Source organism: Canis aureus, chromosome 35 (assembly GCF_053574225.1).
Source record: "Canis aureus isolate CA01 chromosome 35, VMU_Caureus_v.1.0, whole genome shotgun sequence".
Lineage (NCBI taxonomy): Eukaryota > Metazoa > Chordata > Mammalia > Carnivora > Canidae > Canis > Canis aureus.
The window spans coordinates 11,905,370-11,925,973 of NC_135645.1; positions in this window are offsets into that span (position 1 = coordinate 11,905,370).

Consider the following 20,604-nt stretch of genomic DNA (forward strand, 5'->3'; position numbering starts at 1 on the left):
TATGAGGCAGTGATGGGAGTCCCATTTTATAGAAGTAATGGAGACTTGAATGGGTCCACAAGCAGAGAGACAGGAAGTTATGGAATCAGAATTCACCTAATGGCCAATGAACCAACTACTACACAATATGGGACTCCTATTTTGTGGAAACTGCAAGTAGATAGTGGCAGCAATGGATTCCTGAGATTTCCATTCTATGCCCATGTGTCTTCTCTTACCATAGATTGGGCCATGTATGCCAAGCTTCCAGAGGCAAAGAACAGCACAGAGTCATGTTCAGCCCACAGGAGTTGCAGACATTGCTATGAACCATCATTCTCTACTGGCCCAACTCCATTATTTCTCTCTTTTGGGACTGTCAACCTACAGACTTTGTTTTTCTGGGTAGGCCAGAGTGACTTGAGAAAAATAAATCTCAACAATCACAAATGATGCCCTGAAGCGCAGAGACTCAGCTCATACCTTTAAGAACAAAGTCCCTTCTTCAGAGTGGCTTTAGTACATCCAGCCAATAGCTACCTGCCCCTTTGGTCTTTGCAGGAAAGCGTTCAGGGTCCAGAGCTCACACATGCCCTTAATTTGAGTGAATGGATATCCTGAAGGTTGGGGATGAGGAATGCCACATTCATCTGAGGCATGCGGCAATGCCACCACTGTCTATTTGCAGTTTCCAATGACTAACTTGAACCACTAAGAAAATCAAGGTTGGGAACTAAGTAAAAAGTATGATAGGAAACATCCTGGTTTCTCACATTTTTAAAGACTGGCTCGGAAATCATTCTGCTTAGTGTGTGGATGTGCATAAATGCTAATGTTTGAAAGAAGCCACTCCTGGAAATAAGGCTTTGTGGCTTTTAAACTCCACGTTGAGTTTGTCTACTAATACACCCAGAGAATGTATCCAAGGATGCTGAGGAGGAGGGCGCCAATGGGGTGGAGATGTGCTTAATGCAGATACCATTAATAAATCACTGATAGTTAAGATATAGATTGGATGATGGGTGGCAGATGGAATAGAGGTACGTCAAATTGCTTTTCTTATATAGGTTATTGGATTACCAAGAAAGCAGCAGGCAAGTGGCAAACTGGTATAACAAATTGCTATCATAAAAAAAATTTTTTTTGAACTTATCCCAAGATGGTAATAAGGTTCTGAAGGCCATTAGCCCTCTGGAGAGGTGCCTGAAGCAGGATTGCCTGAAGCCCTCTGAGATGGTAATACAGAGAACATTCTCCATACTTCTCCTCTTTTCCTCACTATTATACTTAAGCACATCCTGGTGAGGGAAAGGGGAAGGGAGAAAGCCAGGCTGCAGAGGGAAGTTAATTAATTAATGTGGCTATTAGCAGGTGCATGCCCTGCCCAGTAGGTTATAAGTGGAGGTGCCTATCACTTAGCTCTGGCAACCAATTCTGGTTGCAACTGATGCTGCCTCCTTTTTTCTTTTGGTCTCCTTCTTTCCTTCCAACTTTTTATTTTGAAAAATCTTAAACCTATAGAAAAGTTGCACTAGCAATGAGCACCTGACACTATTACAAGATTCACCATTTGTTAATATTTTTTCATGTTGGCTTTCTCTTTCATTTTCCTCTGCTCCTTTTGGTGAATTATTAAGTAGCATCAAAAAATACTTACCCCCTAAATGCTATAATATGTATCTCCTGAGAACAGAGTCATTCTATATATCCATAATGGAACTATCATTTTCAAAAAAAAATTAGTCTTGATGTAGATTATATAATATACAATCCATGCTCAAAATTTTCAAATTGTCCCAATGCCTTTTATAACTTTAAAAAAATCCAGAATACAAATAAGAATTAAACATCATTTAGTAATCATGTCTTCTTAGTAATTGGTATTCTAGAACCATGCCTGTCACCCCTCCTTTTAACTTTTAAGACACTGACATTTTGAAGAGTCCAGACCAGTTGTTTTGCAGACTGTTTCTCAATTTAGATTTTTTTCTGATTGCTTCCTCGTGATTAGAATAAGGTTAAACCTTTTTGGCAGGAGTGTCCTTCCAAGAGACATAGGTTGTCAGTTTGTCAAGTTTGGTGATTGTAAGTTCGATCATTTGTTTAAAATGATGCTTCCAGATTTCTCCAATGCAAATGTACTATGTTCCCCCTAAAATCAATAAACAGTTCTGAAACTGGGTGATTAGGAAGACCAACATTTTACGTAATAGTTTTAGCATGCTTTGATGAGTTTTACTTGAATAGAAAATGATTATATTCTTCCTACACTTATGGTTGCTATTCTGTAAAAATAAACCTTTCTTTCTATTCTCCATCCATTCCTATTGTTTTTGGTACCGCTATGGCCTCATGAAATTTTACAAGTAAATCTATTATAATCCATTCCTGCCATTATTTTCATATGCTAGTTGTCTGAACTTTGATCAACCTGGCTTTCACATTTTTTGGCATTTTATTATCAGTTCTTGAGCACTTCTTTACTTTTTGATGCATCTCAATGTTACAGGCTCAACCTTGCACTCCACGGTCTCAGAATCAGGCACTTTTCCAGGGAGTCTTGATTTCTTTGCATGGGAAATGGTAGTTAGAAACCAAAATCAGGATGATATGTACATTCATTGGTACTGTGGCATAATTACTTCTAAGCCCTTTCTTTGAACCCAGCAAGAGAACATGTATTTTGATAAAGTCATGAGCTCATTTTGATTCCTCCAATTCTAATCCAATACAACTGATTTCTCCTTCCCCATTTCCATTTTTTCTCCACTCTCCTACCATGAGAACTCCATTCCTCCAAAATGATACATTTGCACATTTGTTCAATTCTACAGTATATACAAAATAGTTTCAAACTACCAGCAAGTTTTCTGTAGAAAAAAACTCCACTGAAGGTGGGATGCAGTAAAAGTACAGTGTTCAAAATATACCTGAATTAATTCTGAATTTATCCCTTTGTGTTCATGTCAGTTTGATACAGAATTCAATTCATGTGATCCTATTTGTATTAAATTTTAGAATTTTATTATATACTGGATGAATTAATATGGTTTAAAAGTCAAAACTAGATTGAAAGATAAATTTAGAAAGATTTCATTTATTTTATTATTGCTTCCACTTGATTTCCACCCATCCCCAACAGCAGACCAATTTCTCTAGTCTGTTAACTAACTTGTGTTCCTTTTGAAGGTATTTGTATATATGTGTGTATTCTTTTCTTTTTTTCCTTACAAAAATGCTAGCATACTATTTTCCCCTTGCTTTTTTTCATTCAGTATATTTTGAGATTAAAGCTGGGTTCTAAATCCTCTGATTCTGTTCTATTCAACTTCTCAGGTAATGAAATCCTATCTCAGTTCTAGGTAAAATTAGTGGTTCCTGTAAAAAGGAGTTATGAATATGAAAGAGAGTGGATCTGTGTTGAAACAGGGATTATGTGTATGTATTACGCTTAATGAAATTCTAAGTGTGGCTCAAATTACCCCCTGAGGTATTAGGTAAGGGTGCTCATTAAAAATTCTTATTCCGAGGCCCTGCTAACTCAAAATTCTCTGTAGGTTAAAGCTCAGGAATCTGAATTTTAAAACTCCTGGATAACTGTATGGACTTTCAGAAAAACATAGGCTATTATGAGGGGAATAAATGACAGGGAAAGCTTTATCATGACAAAGTCTTTTCACCTGAGTGTTTAAGGCTGCTTTTCCTCTGAGAGCATGGATTTTATTATTTTATTTTATTTTATTTTATTTTATTTTATTTTATTTTATTTTATTTTATTATTTTATTTTAATTTTTAGAAATTGGGTTTCTTTTGGAGTAAGTAAGCTCTGAGCTCATGTCCTCTGCTGGAGTCAGCCAGGCAGACAGACTCTGTTTCCCTTTTGGATCTTTGAGACAAATTAGGCAGCTAGATGGAGCATACTGGAACCACACTGTCCCTTTCCCTACCCAACAAATCTCAGGATAGCGTTTTCAGGGAACACAGTGACTTTCTAAATGTTTAAGTTCCAAACTCTACATTTCGGTCAATGGAAACAGAAGGAGACAGATGAGTGAGTGATAACTTGAAGTATCACAAAACCTACCATTTCCACTGTTTCTCCCACCTTCCCTAACCCCTTCATATTCTCCCAAAATAGCATGATTGGACGATGCCTAAGGACACACTGTCCACCTAAAATTAGCTTTTTATAAAAGATATGAGATATTCTTTGGGGGAAGGTTGGGGGATGAATCATCTATTCCATTCTGAAGCTGTGAAAATTGAGAGGCAGAGACACAGTGGGGATGAGAGGTTGACTGGCTGGGAGCAACTTCCTGTCACTGGGAGAGCCCATCACAACACCATCTAGTAGTAAGTCAGTTCTTTAATAACTCGGTCTTAATAGCCAGTGTTTATCAAGCACATACCGTGAGCCAAGAACTTTGCTATGTGTTTTATCTACTTTAGCTCATTTAATCTTTATAACAACTTCATGAAGCAGATAATATCACCATCTGTCTCTTACAGGTGAATAAACTGCAAATTAAAGATGTTGTTACTTTCCCTGATTCACATAGTGAAGCAAGAGCTAAATCTACTTTGCTAACACCAGAACCAACCCACTAACTGCTACACAAGCGAAAGGGCCTTCAAAACCATGATTCTTTAGGATACTAACCTAAGTGCCCCGTGTCCTAGCCTGTTGACTGCTTGTGTAATGATCTCTACTAACATGTTGTGATAGGATCTACCCTTCAAATTCCAAGGAGGCAAAGCCCCAGGAAATTTGATTGTGGCCTTAGCCAAGCCACCATGCTTTCCTTGTGCTCGGTGTCCTTATTCTGTAAAAACGGGAGGGATGGATTACAATTTTAAAAATAATAATTTTCCCTTTCACTGGGTGTTATTCTGTATGTTAGTAAATTGAACACCAATAAAAAATAAATTAAAAAAAAATAATAATTTTCCCTTCACTTCTGATAGCTTATAATCCAAACGTCAAATTCCCGATTCACATTTTCACGCTAAGGTTTTAAGAGTTTTGTTTTCTTCCTCTTTATTGTTTTAATATTTTAATACGCTCCTCTTTATTCCCAAAGGCATCTGAATTCCAAAAGAGGCTAATGTATTAACTTTAAAAGATGAGTCTCTGAAAGTGGAAATTTCCAGGCAAAGAATCCAATGAGTATTGGAAAGCTGTTATATCCTGATTATATTTCTTTTCCCATTCTGAGATGACTGTGTTCAGGAAATGCTCTCTGAGATAAGGCTGGATAAAATGGGAACCAGGCACAGCAATCTGAAACAGAGTTGGCAGAAAAGAGGTGAGAAAACAGGGCCCACAAGCCAGCTGGCATAGATGGCAGGGGTCCCTCCCAGGCATCAGAAATTCAGGGGAACCATAGAAACCATATGTGTGAGAAACACTGGCAGAAGAGGGATAGCATATCAGAATTGTCTCCACATGGGGTAAATCCCAGGAGATTTGATAGGATGGTGGTTTCCAGAACCCTTGTCTTCCAATGTAGGGGAGCAGAAACTCCTCTGCACACCACTCACCAATGAGACAAAAACCACTTCTCTTGGCCTCATTCCTGTGTGGTTTCTCCTGGTTCAGGAACTCCTCAGTAGATGATTAGCTGACTAGAAACGACCTGTGTTTCTGTCCAAAAATTTTAAGATTCATGAGGACAAGACAGACATTTTGTTACTCAAGACAGCTCAAAGCTCTTCTACATATGTACTAACTATATGCTGCATTAAAGGAAGAACAGAGAATGAAGTGTTTAAGTTGGAGAAACCCAATATATATTTCAGGTGAAATGAATCAATGTGTAGACTTAGTTCTTTTTAATATTGCTTGTAATTCATTCATTCAATAATTATTGAGCGCTTATGTACCAGGCACTTTACTAGAAAATTGAGGCTACAACAGTAAACAGGGTAGGTACTAAATCCTGCCTTCTTAGAGTTGATTACAAATTGGTGGGAACAGGAAATAAACATGTAAACAAATAAGAATTTCAGACGAGAATTGTGAATAAAATCGGGATATTGTGACATATAAGAAAAACATGTATTTGGTCTAAATGACCAAAGTATGTTTTCATGTATATTTTTGTCTTCCTCCAAGTTTCCTGGCTCACAGTTCCCAAAGTCCTTGGAATTTCCCAAGTGTTGAATGCTAAAGGTGTCTTTCATTATGTTAATGATGTGGCTTCTGAAAGTACCTAAGGATGTGGAGGGGTTGCCAGTGGCACCAACTATGTGGTTAGAGGATTGGAACTTTGAGTTCTACTTCCTGACCTTTGAGTAGGGAGCAGGGAAAGGGGTTGGAAGTTTAATCAATTACCAATGGCCAAATAATTTAACCAATACTGCCTATATAATGAAGTTTCCATAAAAACCCAAAGGACAGAATTTGGAGAGTTTGGGTGAACACATGGAGATTTAGGGAAAGTGGTACACTCACAGAGAATTGAAGCTCTGGGCCCTTTACCCATGCCTTGCCCTATGCATCTCTTCCATCTGGCCCCATTCCTGAGTTATTCTTTTTATAATAAACCAGTGATCTAGCAAGCAAAGTGTTTTTCTGAATTCTGTGAGCTGCTCTAGTAAATTATTTTTATTTTTACTAATTTTTAAATTTAAATTCAATTTGCCAACATGTTGTATAACACCCAGTGCTCATCCCATCAAGTGCCCTCCTTAATGCCCATCACCCAGTTACCTCATCCCCCACCCACCTCCCCTTCTGCAACCCTTTGTTGCTGCTATAGTAAATTAATGGAACTCAAGGAGGCGGTCATGGGAACCTCCAATCTGTATCCAGTTGGCCGGAGCACAGGTAACAATATGCGCTCACAACTGGCATCTGAAGTGGGGGTGTGGGACAATCTTGTGGGATTGAACCTTTTACCTGGGGGATTGGACACCATCTCCAAGTAGATAATCAGAATTAAGTTGAATTGTAAGACACTGAGCTGGTTTTGGGAGTACTGATTATTGGTAATGGTGGAGAACTCACTCCCTATGTTGGAATTGGGTCCAGGAACCCTAAAGAAAAACAAAACCAGATATAGAAAAAGATTGAGATAAGGAAGAGAAAGTACCATAGGCAGGAGTATCTGGGAAGGCCTGTGAGCAGAAGATAGGTCAAAGAATTGTAAGCATGTTGGACATGGCCTCTAAGGAGAGGCTCAGAAAAATTTGACACTATTTCTAAATTCATCAAGAATTTTTGATAATAGTTATGAAACCAATATGTATACTTGCTAAAATGTCTCTATAGCATAGGATATAAAAAAGCAATATCCTCCCCAAACCCTACTACTTAATGCAATACCATTAACCATTTTCTTGTGTATTTTTATAAATATTTTCTATGTATATCCAGTAGTCCATCCCATCCACCAAGCATGGTTTTGTTTTCTGAGGTTTCAGTTACCCAAGGTCCATCCTGGTCTAGAAGCAGATGATCCTCCTTCTGATGAATCATAAAAAGGTCTGTAATAGCCTAATACTACATCATAAGGCCTACATCATTCATCTTGCTTCTTCTCATCATGTAGGCATTTTATCAACTCACATCACAGGAAGGATCAGTACAGTAAGATATTTTGAGAAAGGAGAGAGAGAGATTCATGTAAGTTTTATTACAGCATATTGTTATAATTATGCTATTATTAGTTACTATTGTTACTCTCTTACTGTGCCTAATTCATAAATTAAATTTTATCATAGGTGTGTATGCATAGAAAAAAACAGTATATATAAGACCTGGTACTATCTGCAGATTTCAGTCATCTACTGGGGGTGGTCATGGAATATATCCCCCAAAGGTAAGGGCGAGCTACTACATAAATGCATTTATTTGAATAGTCCTTTTGTGCAAATGGAACCTTATTGCTTACTCTTTAGAATCACTCAGATCCCCCTTCAAGAAAGAACTTGCCCAGCTGTGAGACTTGATAAGTTTATAGCCTCTGGCTTTTATTTTTTTTATTTTTTTAGCCTCTGGCTTTTAAGGTGGGCCTCAGCTCAGTAACCAAAAGTGGCTTCATCAGTGACTGAGCCAGACTATGGTAAAAAGCCATTTCTACCCAACTGAGACTTCTCTAGTGCATATTTACCCTACGTCTGTTGTTGCTTTGCTTTGTTATTAAGAACAATGCAGCAATTAGCATCTTTAAACGTATATCTTCAAAAAATAAAGAAATGTATATCTTCAGGCAAGAATGGGTGCCTGTTTTTCTCCACCTTCTATTACTATTCAGTATCTAACTTTAATCTGTGCCAAGAGAAAAAAACGGCACTTCACTAACATTTTAATTTGCAACTTCTTAGTTATGACTAGGTCAGAATTATTTTAGATTGTCAACTCACCATTCGTATTTATCTATGAACTTCCTCTTTGTGTTCTTTGCCCTTTTTCTACCAAGTTGTTGATCTTTTTCTTATTGATTTGTTGGAGTGCTTTGTAAAAGAAATGAACTCTTTTCCACAAATGTTGCAAATATTTGTCCCTGTTTTTTGATTTTAAAATTTTTCACAACATTCTTCCCCCCATTCAATAGTTTTAATTTGCACATAAACTTACTTTTTCTGATATAGCTTCTGGGTTTGAATTCATGATTATAAAGTTCTTCTCAGCTCTAATAATATTTTCAGAATTGGTCCTTATCTAATATCTTTAGCTTTTTTCCCTTTAAAGTTAGGGTTTCATCTGCAGTTTATTTTGATATAAGCTGTAAGGTAGGATTTCAGCTTTTTTTTTTTTCCCTCACCAAATTATCCTCCTCACTTCCGAATATCCATCTCTTCTCACTAATTCTATATTCTCCTCTTATAATAAACTAAAGCCACATATACTAATTTGGCTTTATTTCTGGACTTTATATTCTAATTTACTGGCCTATTTTGGTGTGCTTCACTGATACCAAAACTGTTTCTTATTATTGATTTATCATCTTTTAATAGCTAATAGGAACTAAACTCTCTAACTGTAACTGGATCAATGTGAGTGTGTTCCTTAGTGAGTCAGAAACTGCAGCAGGTGGAATTGTTCTACAAAGGAAACTTTATTTGCAGCAAATAAAGAGATTGCAGGAAATGGCTTTCAAAGCCCTGAAATGGTGAATGGATTCCTTTCATTTAGGGTTAGGATGAATATTTAGATAGGCAGGCCTTGTCATTGGATGTGGAGGTGGGCATAGGGTGGGGCATGCTCTTTAAGGAAACATGTCTTCGCACACACTATACGTTATGTAAATAAGGCTTGTGTTCTTCCTTGGGGAGAGATTTTAGTATGATAATGAGGTCAAGGTAGTTGTCAGTAATTCTAGAGGTCACTCCATGGTGCATCTACCCAGGCAGGAGTCAGGGGTTAAGCTTAAACTGTCTGTGTGGTCTGGGCTGGGTGGAGGAGGTCTTGTCAAGGCTGTTGCTATTGCTTGAGTGGCAGTTTCCCTTTCCATGTGCCTGAATTAAGAGATAAGCTAGAAAGAAGAGCTTAAGAAAAAATGTGGAGAAATATCAGTGAGTACAAGCAGGTGGGCAGTGAAGGTAAGGTCTTGGGGTCTAGCTGGTGACATAATTTTTTAACTCTTTGTAAATTCTCTTCTTTCTTTAGGATCTGACTAGTCACTCATCTTTACTACTGTTAGTTTTTTTTACATTCTTTTCCACAGATAACTTTTGCTTTTGGATGAATAGTGAAAATGTGAATCTAAAACTAATTCAATTTTAGCTTTATTTTTCTGGGTTAAGGTCAGTATTATTTTAAGTTCTCTCTCCAAATTTTACCATTTCAAATGTCAGAATTGGATTTCTAGAGTAAAGCAGCTTTCCCTATTATTCTATAGCTTTACAAGTTGTTACCACTGAGGGGGGAAGAAACTGGGTAGATCATAGTTTCTATCTGTATTTTTTCTTATAATCGTATGTGAATTTACAATGACCTCAAGCCTATCATTTTTATTTTCAACTAGCACAATATCTTATACATAGTACATGCTTAGTGAATGTTACTTTCCTGCCTCATTCCCTGTATCCCTTCAACACAATTTCTTAAATGTATTCTTCAGTTTCTGAGTAGACATACATAAATATGTCTCTAAGACAATACAGTTAGCTTTGAGCTAAACTATAAAACTGATGTTATACTCCCACATCTCCACAAGAGTGATCTGATTTGAAAAAATAGCTATAGCAATTAAGAAGTGAATATGCATCAAATCAAAATAACTGGCTACTAGATCATGGGATCTTTTTCAAGTAGGGTTCTTTTAATCTGTGCAGCAATTCTTGTCTTGAATCTTTTTCCTCACTTTGAAATTTTTCTACAAATCAATAGTACCCCTTTTCCTACCCCAGTTGTAGGAAAGACTACATGTGGGAATATCATGTAGCTTTTTATCTGTATTTTCAGAATCAGTAAAACATTCCTATGCTTGGCAGTGTTCCAGGAAAGACAGGTTACTGACAAGGCTAGTCCTAAGAAAAATAGGGAGGTAAATAAAACTCGCCTTGAGCCCCAACCCCATTTCCCTTTCCAATACCATCCCCAAGGAATTCTTGGGGAAAGGGTTGCAGTTTCCTTTGGCTTCCTAGAATCCTTCTAATGTTAACTCACTCAAACTTGCTCTTGGTCCATGCTCAACATCTATTTCCCTACCTGCATTACTTCTCTTCTGTCTGTGGAAATCTTATTTCAAAAACTGTTTAATTTTCTTGTTTAAAATATTCTGTGAGACATGAAGGGCCTTTGATCTGAAGTAGTGTAAATGTGAAACCAGCTACTGGTATCAACAATCTGGTAAGTTAATAGCCTTCTATTTTGGGGGGAATCAATTATACATGTTCTGGTAGAAAAAAAGACTTGTTCTGCTCTGCTATATATGAAGAAGAATAAGACATGAATTCAGCAGAAATACATATTAGGAAACCCCTTTAGTGTTGGTCAGATTGGAGGTTACTCCAGACAAAATCAGTAGTTGTGCCTGATTCATCTCACAAAGTGAACTGTCCTTCAGACTGAAGAGAGAGAAAACTAGAAATAAACAACCAAGATTAGGGATTGAACAAAAAGACTAATGGCCAATAGAGGTAACTCTCTAATGCTACAAAGAGTTCGTCATCTTAGAGAAACAGAGAAGGTACAAACACCAGCCCCTAAAAGAAACAGCCCCAATGCTGTTTGACACCAAAATAACCAAAGCTAAATCTCAAATTTCAATAGGGAATTAGATTTAGATTCAAGGGAACAATCTGTCCAAAGCCTATCACTAGGTCAGGAGTGGATTAAGCTATGCCTTACAGAGTGTAAGAAAAGTGCTAGTTTCCTCCACAAGCTTTTATTTCCACAGGAAAAAAACTTCAGACTTCAAGTTGTCAAACTGTTCTCTCTCATATTGGCCAACAATAAGTTCAAGAGCTATTAGAGCATATTGCCTTTGATATGAAGACACTAAATGGCATGTCTGTCTCCATTTCAATTTAACAAGCCCAAATCTTAGGTATTGGGAAGACAAGGCAAAAGAAAATGATCTTTGGAGTAAAAAACCTGTTTTACATCATAGTTTAACTATCAAGTAGCTATGTAATCCTGGGGAATTTACCTAGACCATAAAAGTCTGTTTCTTAATTTATAAAATGAGTAGTATAAGAGGTGCATCTGGAAGAGCATGTGACTCGATCTCATGGTTCTGAGTTTGAGCCCTACGTAGGGTGCAGAGATTACGTAAATAAGGAAAAAAACTTAAAATAAAATAAATGAGTAGTATATTACCAACCAATAATATTTAGTGAGGTAATATATACAGATAATATATGCAAAATGGTTAGCACCCTTTAGGCACACAGCAAGGATGAGTGAATGCTTATGACTTTTATGATCATGGCACATTCCAGTTCGCTGTGGCCAGACATTTGTCTCCAAATTGAGGTTTTTAAGGCCATAACTAAACCCATTTTCCAAGTTGATATAAAATTCAAAGAGTTCTGTCAGTGTCACAGTTCCTTCCTCTCAGAGATGACCCTCTGCTGTAACAGTTAAGGCTAAATTCCTGTTGAGGTAGTCATGGCTTCAGGTGTTAGTCTTTCTTTTGTATTGGCAGCATTTTAACCAGAGATTCTCATTCTGTAATTCAGTCATTCAACAACCGGTTATGGCTCAGATACTGCACTAGGTCAGGAAATACACAAATTAATAAGATCACTACTGCTTTTCAAGGAGCTCATGAGAGTCCTAATGACAGAACATAAAGAAAAAAATATTTATAGGTGTTGATTAAGACATTTACTTTCTATTATAGAGGTATATTTAGACAAATAAATATGTTTATGTGTTTTATAGTAAATTCATTTGTGTCTCATACCATGGGTCTGGTTAATAAAATAGAAACCACACCAGTTATTTTAATAGAATTTAATATAGGGATTTACTTAGGCTTTGGAGGGCAAGCACAAGGCAGAAGAGAACACTGAGATAACGCAGAAGCAGTGACTATAGAATGCAGCTACCACCCCTAGAGCTGAGGTAACAAAAGGAAACAGGTAATCACACAAAGAAATTTGGAGGTTGGCCTCACAGAGCTGAGACCAGCATTCTAAGAGAGAGACACTGCCCTGTTGGTGTTGATGACTCAGGTGCCCCAAGGGGTCCCTGTGGAGCTAGGACTCAGCTGGTGTAGATATTTGTGAGGAAGAAGGTTGAGTCTGGGGGTAGGAAACAAACTGCTGCTGGGACCAGCCATTGTTGCTGGGGCAAAGGACTGTGCTGATGTGTCAGTGAGATGAACAGGAAGCCCATCAGGAAGAAGCATAACCTTCTCCTTTCCCTCCTCTTGCTTTTCAATCTCGCCAAATTCTAGTGTCCTCCATTGGCAGAGCCTCTATGGGAACCAGCTGGCAGGGCAGCAACATGGTGTGCAGGGGCCCAGCCACAGCATCAATGAGCAGAGCTTAGAAGAGTATGTTTGAATCTGAAAAATAACAGCATAATATCCAGCACACAATTTGATTTGTAATACTCTGCTGTTTGCCCATAATTCTGCTCACTGCCCTTTTGGGCCAACTTCAATAATGATATGTTTTTATATATCTATTGAACTAGGTGAAAAAAGAAAAAAATTGAAAAAAAAAAGACTAAAAGTGAAGAAACCTTGACTTTAGGACTTGCTCTGCCAGTAAGTGATAATAAAAACTTTAAGAAAAAATATGTAATATAAATTTTGTATTGTTTTGGAAGGAATAAAAGACTATCTAATCTTGTCTACTTGCTTTACTGAATACTTAGTAATTTTGACACAATAGGAATTATTTACGACCCATATGCAACCTGTTTTGTTTTTCTGTGAAATCGGAGTGCTGGCATAAATGTCCAAAATGTCGTTTGTCCATCTCACCACTTCACCAACTTTCCCCTCACTAACCACATCCAATCATTCAGTAAATATATAATGTTTAGCTATATTAGGCAGTGTGCAAAGCCCTGAAAATGGAGTTCCTGTCTTCAGGAATACTATAATCTATAGAGGAGAAAGACAAGTTAGCAGATTATGAGTGTTTTAGGTATTCTGATGGGATGTATGCAGACAGCATTGGAGGCATACTAATGGAGGAGGAGCATTTAATCCAAACTAAATGTGGAGCTTGAGTTGAAACTTGAAGTAAGAATTAGCTGAGAAGAGAGAGAATAGGAAGAAAAGAAACAGGAAGCCATTCCAAGTAGAAGGAACAGCATGAGCAAAGTTTAGGACATGGAAGTTGTTTTCAGTCTCCACCAGGGCATGAAACCAAGACACAGTGTGTGTCATGACAGCTTGTGTCATGGTAGCTTCAGCTGCAGTTAAAAAAATTCCTGGACAGCATTATTTTAAAAGCACTATTATTTCACATAACAAGAAATCCAAAAGAAGGAAGTTCTAGAATTCGTTAATTAGGCCATTTAACAATATTGAGCCTTCTTTTTTGTGATTCTTTATGAATTCCCTCTTTTGTGATTCTCTGACCTCTCTTTTCCTAGCTGCAAGCCTTATATCCTCAACACAGTGTCCAAAAGTGAAAAGAAAAGGCAGACGTTTATCTTTATCCATCTCTAATCAGGGAGAAATATCCTTCCTAAAAGCCTTTGTAGAGTCTGAATTCCCCTCCTCCCCTTTCCAACCCTCAGCCTCCCAGAAAAAAAAAAAAACAGAGTCTGGAATAAGAGCTTGACTGGAGATAGTTATGTACTTATTTTGGGGAGAGGGATTAGGATAAGGAGAACAAGGGAGAAGGCAAGTCAATGTAAAGGTGAGTTGTTCAGCCCGCTACCACCATAAGCAGTTGTGGCTCCATCCCACTGACATCCTCTGAAGAACCAGGTAGACTATCAGGGTTTTCAGACTAAGACAGAAAAAGGAAACACTTGTCTACCAATTCCTGTCTCCCACTAGACAAAGGTTGAACTCTGTTGGACTTCCAGTTGTATGAATACATGAATATGGCTGAGCATATTCCCAAAGTGCCCCACAGGGAGATACAGAGATGGTCCAAGGCAGAAAGCAAGAAAATCATGGAAACAAAGCACTATGAGCTACCCTTGAGTGCACATCTTCTGTAACAGGCCAGGGCAAAAATGTGGGCTGAGAGAGGCACCACCTATGAGGTTGGACACACCTCCCAGTAGATCTGCCCTCAGTCTCTACTAGTGAGGATCACACCATGGCCTGTCCCAGAACTGCAAAGGAGGGTGGAGAACAGTGATAATACAGGGCTGTAGACTTATCTTACAAAATGTTCCATCAATAGATAATGCCTAAAAATGGAAAAAAAAAAAAAAGCAGCAGCAATTTAGGCATATTAAAAATACAGAGGTATATTTCAAAAGTTAGAAGTGCTGAAAGAATTTGCCTCTGCAGAGCAGGAAATGGGGATGCAGAACAATGTAATTTTTTATGTCTTATAATCTTTGACTCCTTAAATAAAGTTCATGTTTAACTTTGATTAAAGAATTATTAAATTTATAAACTGTATGTGGGAGCCTACAGACACAGCGTAACTTATATAATTCACATGATTTATACATTTGAAAGCCGTTGGTGGTCCTCAAAATGGCCTTAGAAAGAGCAGAATATACCATAGTGCCTAGCCTGTAGGAGAGAGTCAAAGATGCATAAGAAAAAAATGGAGTGGGTGACGGGCACTGAGGGGGACACTTGACGGGATGAGCACTGGGCGTTATTCTGTATGTTGGTAAATTGAACACCAATAAAAAATTATTTTATTTAAAAAAAAAAAAAAGAAAAAAATGGAAAGAGGAAAGGAAAGAATGGAGGGCTGAGGGAAAAAACCACCAATATCATCTCCTCACTTTCCCGGTGCAGTAGAAAGGTATCCATGCACAGCAAAACCAGCCTGGGGCTTTCAGTTTAGGGACTTTGCTGTACTTTTCTTACAATAAAGACAAGAAGGGAGTCTCAGACTTAGTTATATCTTTTTGATTCCAGGTGGATAAAATTAAATAATCATATAATTCTAGAGTTTTACATATCAAGACACAAAAAGAACTCCTCTGATCAACATGTATTGTCCTCGGCAACAAAACAACCAACAATCATCCTTGCCAGATCTTATTTATTTAGTCTTCAAATGCTGCTCCATAAATAGTAGATGAAAAATGAAAAAGATGACATTTCTCTTCAGCCAAAAAAAGTAGTCAATGAATCTGTGAATACATCAGAATATCCTTTAATACGATGACATGTTGAGTTTCACCTTTGTGCCTCAGTGTTTACTCCAATGCCTTGCATGTAGGAGGTGCTTTATAAAATATTGCTGAAGTGACTTAAACTATTGAATGGTGGAATGAATTTGGCATGTTTCCCAGTTATTCTATTCCACACTTACTCTTCCCTTTATTTATACCTTACACTTGTTTTCTGAATTCCCTGCTGCAGACCTCAGTAATGAATGGAGAAGAGAAAAAAGAGAAGGAAGAAGTAGGATGAAGGTGGAGAGGTAAAGATAGAGGGGAGAAAGAAAGGGAAAGGAGAATGGGGATGCAAAAGGAAGAGAAAAGGAATTAAAGCTTAGAACAGGGTCCGTAAGGAATAACCGAGAGTAGGAGAGAGTGAACTACAGGTGATTAAAATTGCTCTCTGGATATCTTCAACTAGTGGATTGAATAAAGCTATTTCTACAACTCCTCAACATCTTCAAATGGCCCTGTCCCCTTCACACTCATTTTTTTTTTTTTTAAATTTTCCAATTCTGTGCCTTTATCTTTAAAAGGTCAAATCATTTTATTCTTTAAACTTCATTATCTTGATCTTCTAATTTCTTTACACTTAAAATTCTTAGCACAAAACTGATATCAGATAGGTTGGCCTAGGTGCCATGGAAAACAAAGTTTTACTTCCCAAACCTGAATGAGTAGATTAAAATGCTATCTTCTGCACAGGCTAACTATGATTCAGCAATGGAATGCTGCAAACAAAAATACTAGGCTTTAGGGAACTGAAGCATAGGGGCCCCTGGGTGGCTCAGTCTTAAGTGTCTGCCTTCAGCTCAAGTCATCATTTCAGGGTCCTGGGATCAAGCCCTGTGTTGGGCTCCCTGCTCAGCGGGAGGTTGGCCTCTCCCTCTGCCTCCTCTTCCCAGCTCGTTCTCTCTCTAGAATAAATAAGTAAAATCTTAAAAAAAAAAAAAAAAAAAAACTTGAAGCACAGTATATTGAATTGGATTTGCATCTCCTTTTTACTCTTAATGATGCCCACTTTTAAATGTCAATATTCCAATATTTGGAAGAACTATTCAAATTTGGTGCCACAAGTGTCAAATTCAAGATGAGACAAAAATGATTCCAGATCAGTAAAATGAGAACCAGTATTAAGTCCAAAAGGAGCTGAGATTTTATGTCTTAAAGAAAATGTAGAAACCCAAATTTTTACCAGTATCTTTTAGAAAACTCAGTGAACTGAAGAACACAAGTAATTCACAACTCCTGAGAAAGTAGCAAAGTCCATTGAAGTGGTTGGCATTCACAGGTCTCCATCTCTGGCCCAACTTTATCTCAAGCCTTCCTGTTATTCTACTTAGGCTTTATGACTGAATTTTTTTTTTTTTTTTTTTTTTTAATTCATGAGAGACACACAGAGAGGCAGAGACACAGGCAGAGGGAGAAGCAGGCTGCCCACAGGGAGCCTGATGCAGGACTCAATCTTGGATCCCAGGATCATGCCCTGAGCCAAAGGCAGACCCTCAACCGCTGAGCCACTCAGGCATCCCTATGACTGAGCTTTAATTATTACTTATTCACAGATAACTCTCAAATCTATATCCTTCCACTTATATTTATCTCTGTGTTCCTGATTTAAACACTCAATGGAGTATTTCAACTTCTCTTTCTATATCTCAAATTCAACTTGTCCAAATTTGAATGATTCATGGACACCCTTAGCCTCCATCACTTGTTCTTCCTTCTGTGTTTTCTACCTAAGTGAATGTCACAGGGTCCTCTACCCCGTTCTTTAATTCATAAAGTTAGTAGTCATCTTGCATTTCTTATTTTCCTTTTGCCCACCTATATAAAAAAAATCACCAGGTCCTTTCCAATTATACTTAACTTTTTTCAAGTACATTCTCTTCTACCCATCCTCAGCATGATTGTTTTAAGTCATTATTACAATAGTCTTTCACCGGGATTCCCTGCCTCAACTTGCCTATACCTGATTCGTTCTCATCCGGACACAATTTATTCATTCAACAAACCTCCTAGGGGCCTACTATGTGCCTAGCTCTGCTCTTGGTTCTGGACTTTACCTTGCATGCAGTGTGATATTACTAACGTGTGAATTTGATCATGTGATTCTTTTGTTTTAAATTCTTTATTCTAAGGTCCTTAGACCTTAATCTTAGTCTTAAGATTAAGACTAACCTTAATCTGAACTCCATAGTATAGCTTACTCAGGTCTCTGTGTCATGGCCCCAGTCTACCTTGTCATTGTCATTTACTTCCATCCTCCCTTACCCCTACTCACACTTCATTTTCCAGTGATATTCAGCCATTTGCAATTCCTCCACTGCCCCATGCTCACCTCCTAGCATGGGTTCTAGTTTCTTTCTCTGTCCAAAATGTCCATTTCCTCCACTTCAATGCTTAACTCACACTAATCCTTCAAAACACACTGCTGGTGTTTTGCCCTTTGAGAAATTTTCTTTGACACTGTCCTACTGCCCTACCTGACTTAGGTGCTTCTCTCCTACTTACTCTCTACATCTGTACTTACCTCCGACATAGCACATGCCATGTGTATTTTTCAGTTTACATGTCTACACATTGAACTCTTTATGAGAACATGCTTTGTTTTAGCATCCCTGGTGCTTAGCACATGGTAAGTGCTTAATAAATATTTGTTCATTGCATTTTTGGATAGTTAGAAAGGTGTCTATGAGATGACATTATGAACGTATATTTACTGTTTAAAAGGAAATATACTTCTTTCAGGGATAGATTGAGATCAGTGGGAAAAATAACCAAAAATAGATGAAGGAAGTGAAGCCACTTAAGACTGCTTATCTATTTTAATTAAAAAGAAAGTCACACCTTTCTTGTGAAAGAGGTGAAAGAGAGAAAGGCATTAAGAAAGCAATTTGTGCCCTATTTTCACAGAAGTCTGAAGCAATCAGAAAAGGCAAGCTATGGGTGTTGTAATAGCCTGAAGGAGAGATGGTATTGATGTTGTTATTGTTTCATATATATTGAGAATGAAGGCAAGAGATTAAGTTATGAGGAAGAAGCAATAACTTTACCCTGGTTATGATAGGTAGGGCTGGGTGCCCCCCAGAAACCTGATTATAGTTTTTTGCTATATTAAGTTAGCAGTGCTGAGCACAGTGCACCTGTTTTCCACTTCTTACCCTAACAATTTGCTTTTTGCATTTTGGTGACTGCCATTCCATAGAAGCACCTGATTAAGTGAGCAATGAACAAAATTAGATAATGATACAGCATCCAAATGAGTCAGTAAGAATTCAACCAAACCACAGTCTAAACCTTGGGAAAACTGTTTGCAACAACCCATATTTATGAGGAAATGGGGAGGGGTAGAAAGCATAATGTAATCAGTGTTCAATGTGATTGTGTTGGTTCATATAGGAAAACCTTACTAAATGTGTCAGAAATTTCATGAACTTGGCATGAGGTAGATCTGCCATCTTCATTCAAACCAGATGATTATGCAGAACCATAAAACATGGAGCTGAAACAAGCCTCTGATATATCCTGGTCCAGTTCTCTCATATTAAAGGTGAAGAAAACAAAGCCTAAAGATCTTAAGAAGATGTTTACTTGAAAGCTACTTTTCATTCCTGCTTTCTGTGGTCCAGATTAGTGAAAATTATCTCCTCACATTTCAGATGCCCTAGTGACAGTTAGGACAGCACAGTTTACAAAATCTCTCAGGTTATTTCTCTGCTCCCATTCCAATGGCTACATTTTCAAGCTGCCACTTTCCTGTCTTATCATCATAGATTTAGACATATTAATGTCAGACTAAATAGTGAAGCAGTGTGTGTATGTGTCTATACAAATTAGTATTAGTAAATTTTTGTCTTTGAGGGGGTCTTTACCTCTAGATGCTTTAACTTGGCTAGCCTTTGTTATTTGGAAGGAATAGCTGAAAAAAGGAGTTTGTCAGATTTGTGAAGGTCCAGAAATAAAGTCATGGAATAAAACATCCGGGCAACCGAGTAATAATACCCTTTCCGGAACTTCTAATAGACAGCTGAAACTTCCAAAGAAAATAAATTGCAGTCAGAAACCAATGATACATCTATTAAAAATAATCTCAACCCTGTTCTTCTACTCTTAGGCTATAATGATATACTTGCAGGTAATTGAGAAAGAAAAGCCCTCTTCTTAATCTTGGAATTAAGTCTTTTCAAAATATAGGTCTGGGAGAAGGATCCAGCTAATTCTTGTTAGACTAGAGAGCCCAGGATATTAAGTATCTAGCATTAGAGGGAGACACAGAGCTAATCCAGACTGTCAATGAAGTTTTAAGGAGTTGCTCAAGCCAGGAAAAGCAATTTGGACTTCAAATTCTGTTGTCTGTCCAGGTAGTGTCCTTTCTGCTGAATCCAGAGAATTCTTGCCAATTTGGACAGTCACACTTTGTAGTGTGGATTCCTGCCCAGCGAAGATGGATAGCTACCAATTCCTGATTCACAGAGAACCATCTACACTCCTGAGAAGTTTTCTCTTTGTCATGAAGCACACAAAATAAAGTTTGAAAGGAAGTTCACATGAGGGAAAGTAGTACTGGCAAAAGCTACCAATGGTGTAAATAGAAAAGATGGACTACCAGATGATTTGAGGAGTACAAATTGGGTCAACCCTAGAAAAACTTTGGAAAAAAAGACTGGTGAGGTGGTGCAGGGAGAATTGAAGTTTACCTTGATATTCTCCTATTTCTACATTAAATCTCTTTAATAATTATTGATGTATTAAATAATTGACAAAAATTTATTAAACATTAACAACATGCAAGATGTTGTACTAGACAGTATGTGTAAACCTAAGGAGGTATAAAAATAATTCCTCCACTCAGAGTATAGTTGGATAGAAAAGACAAGAAAGTATACAAAGTAGAATGTGA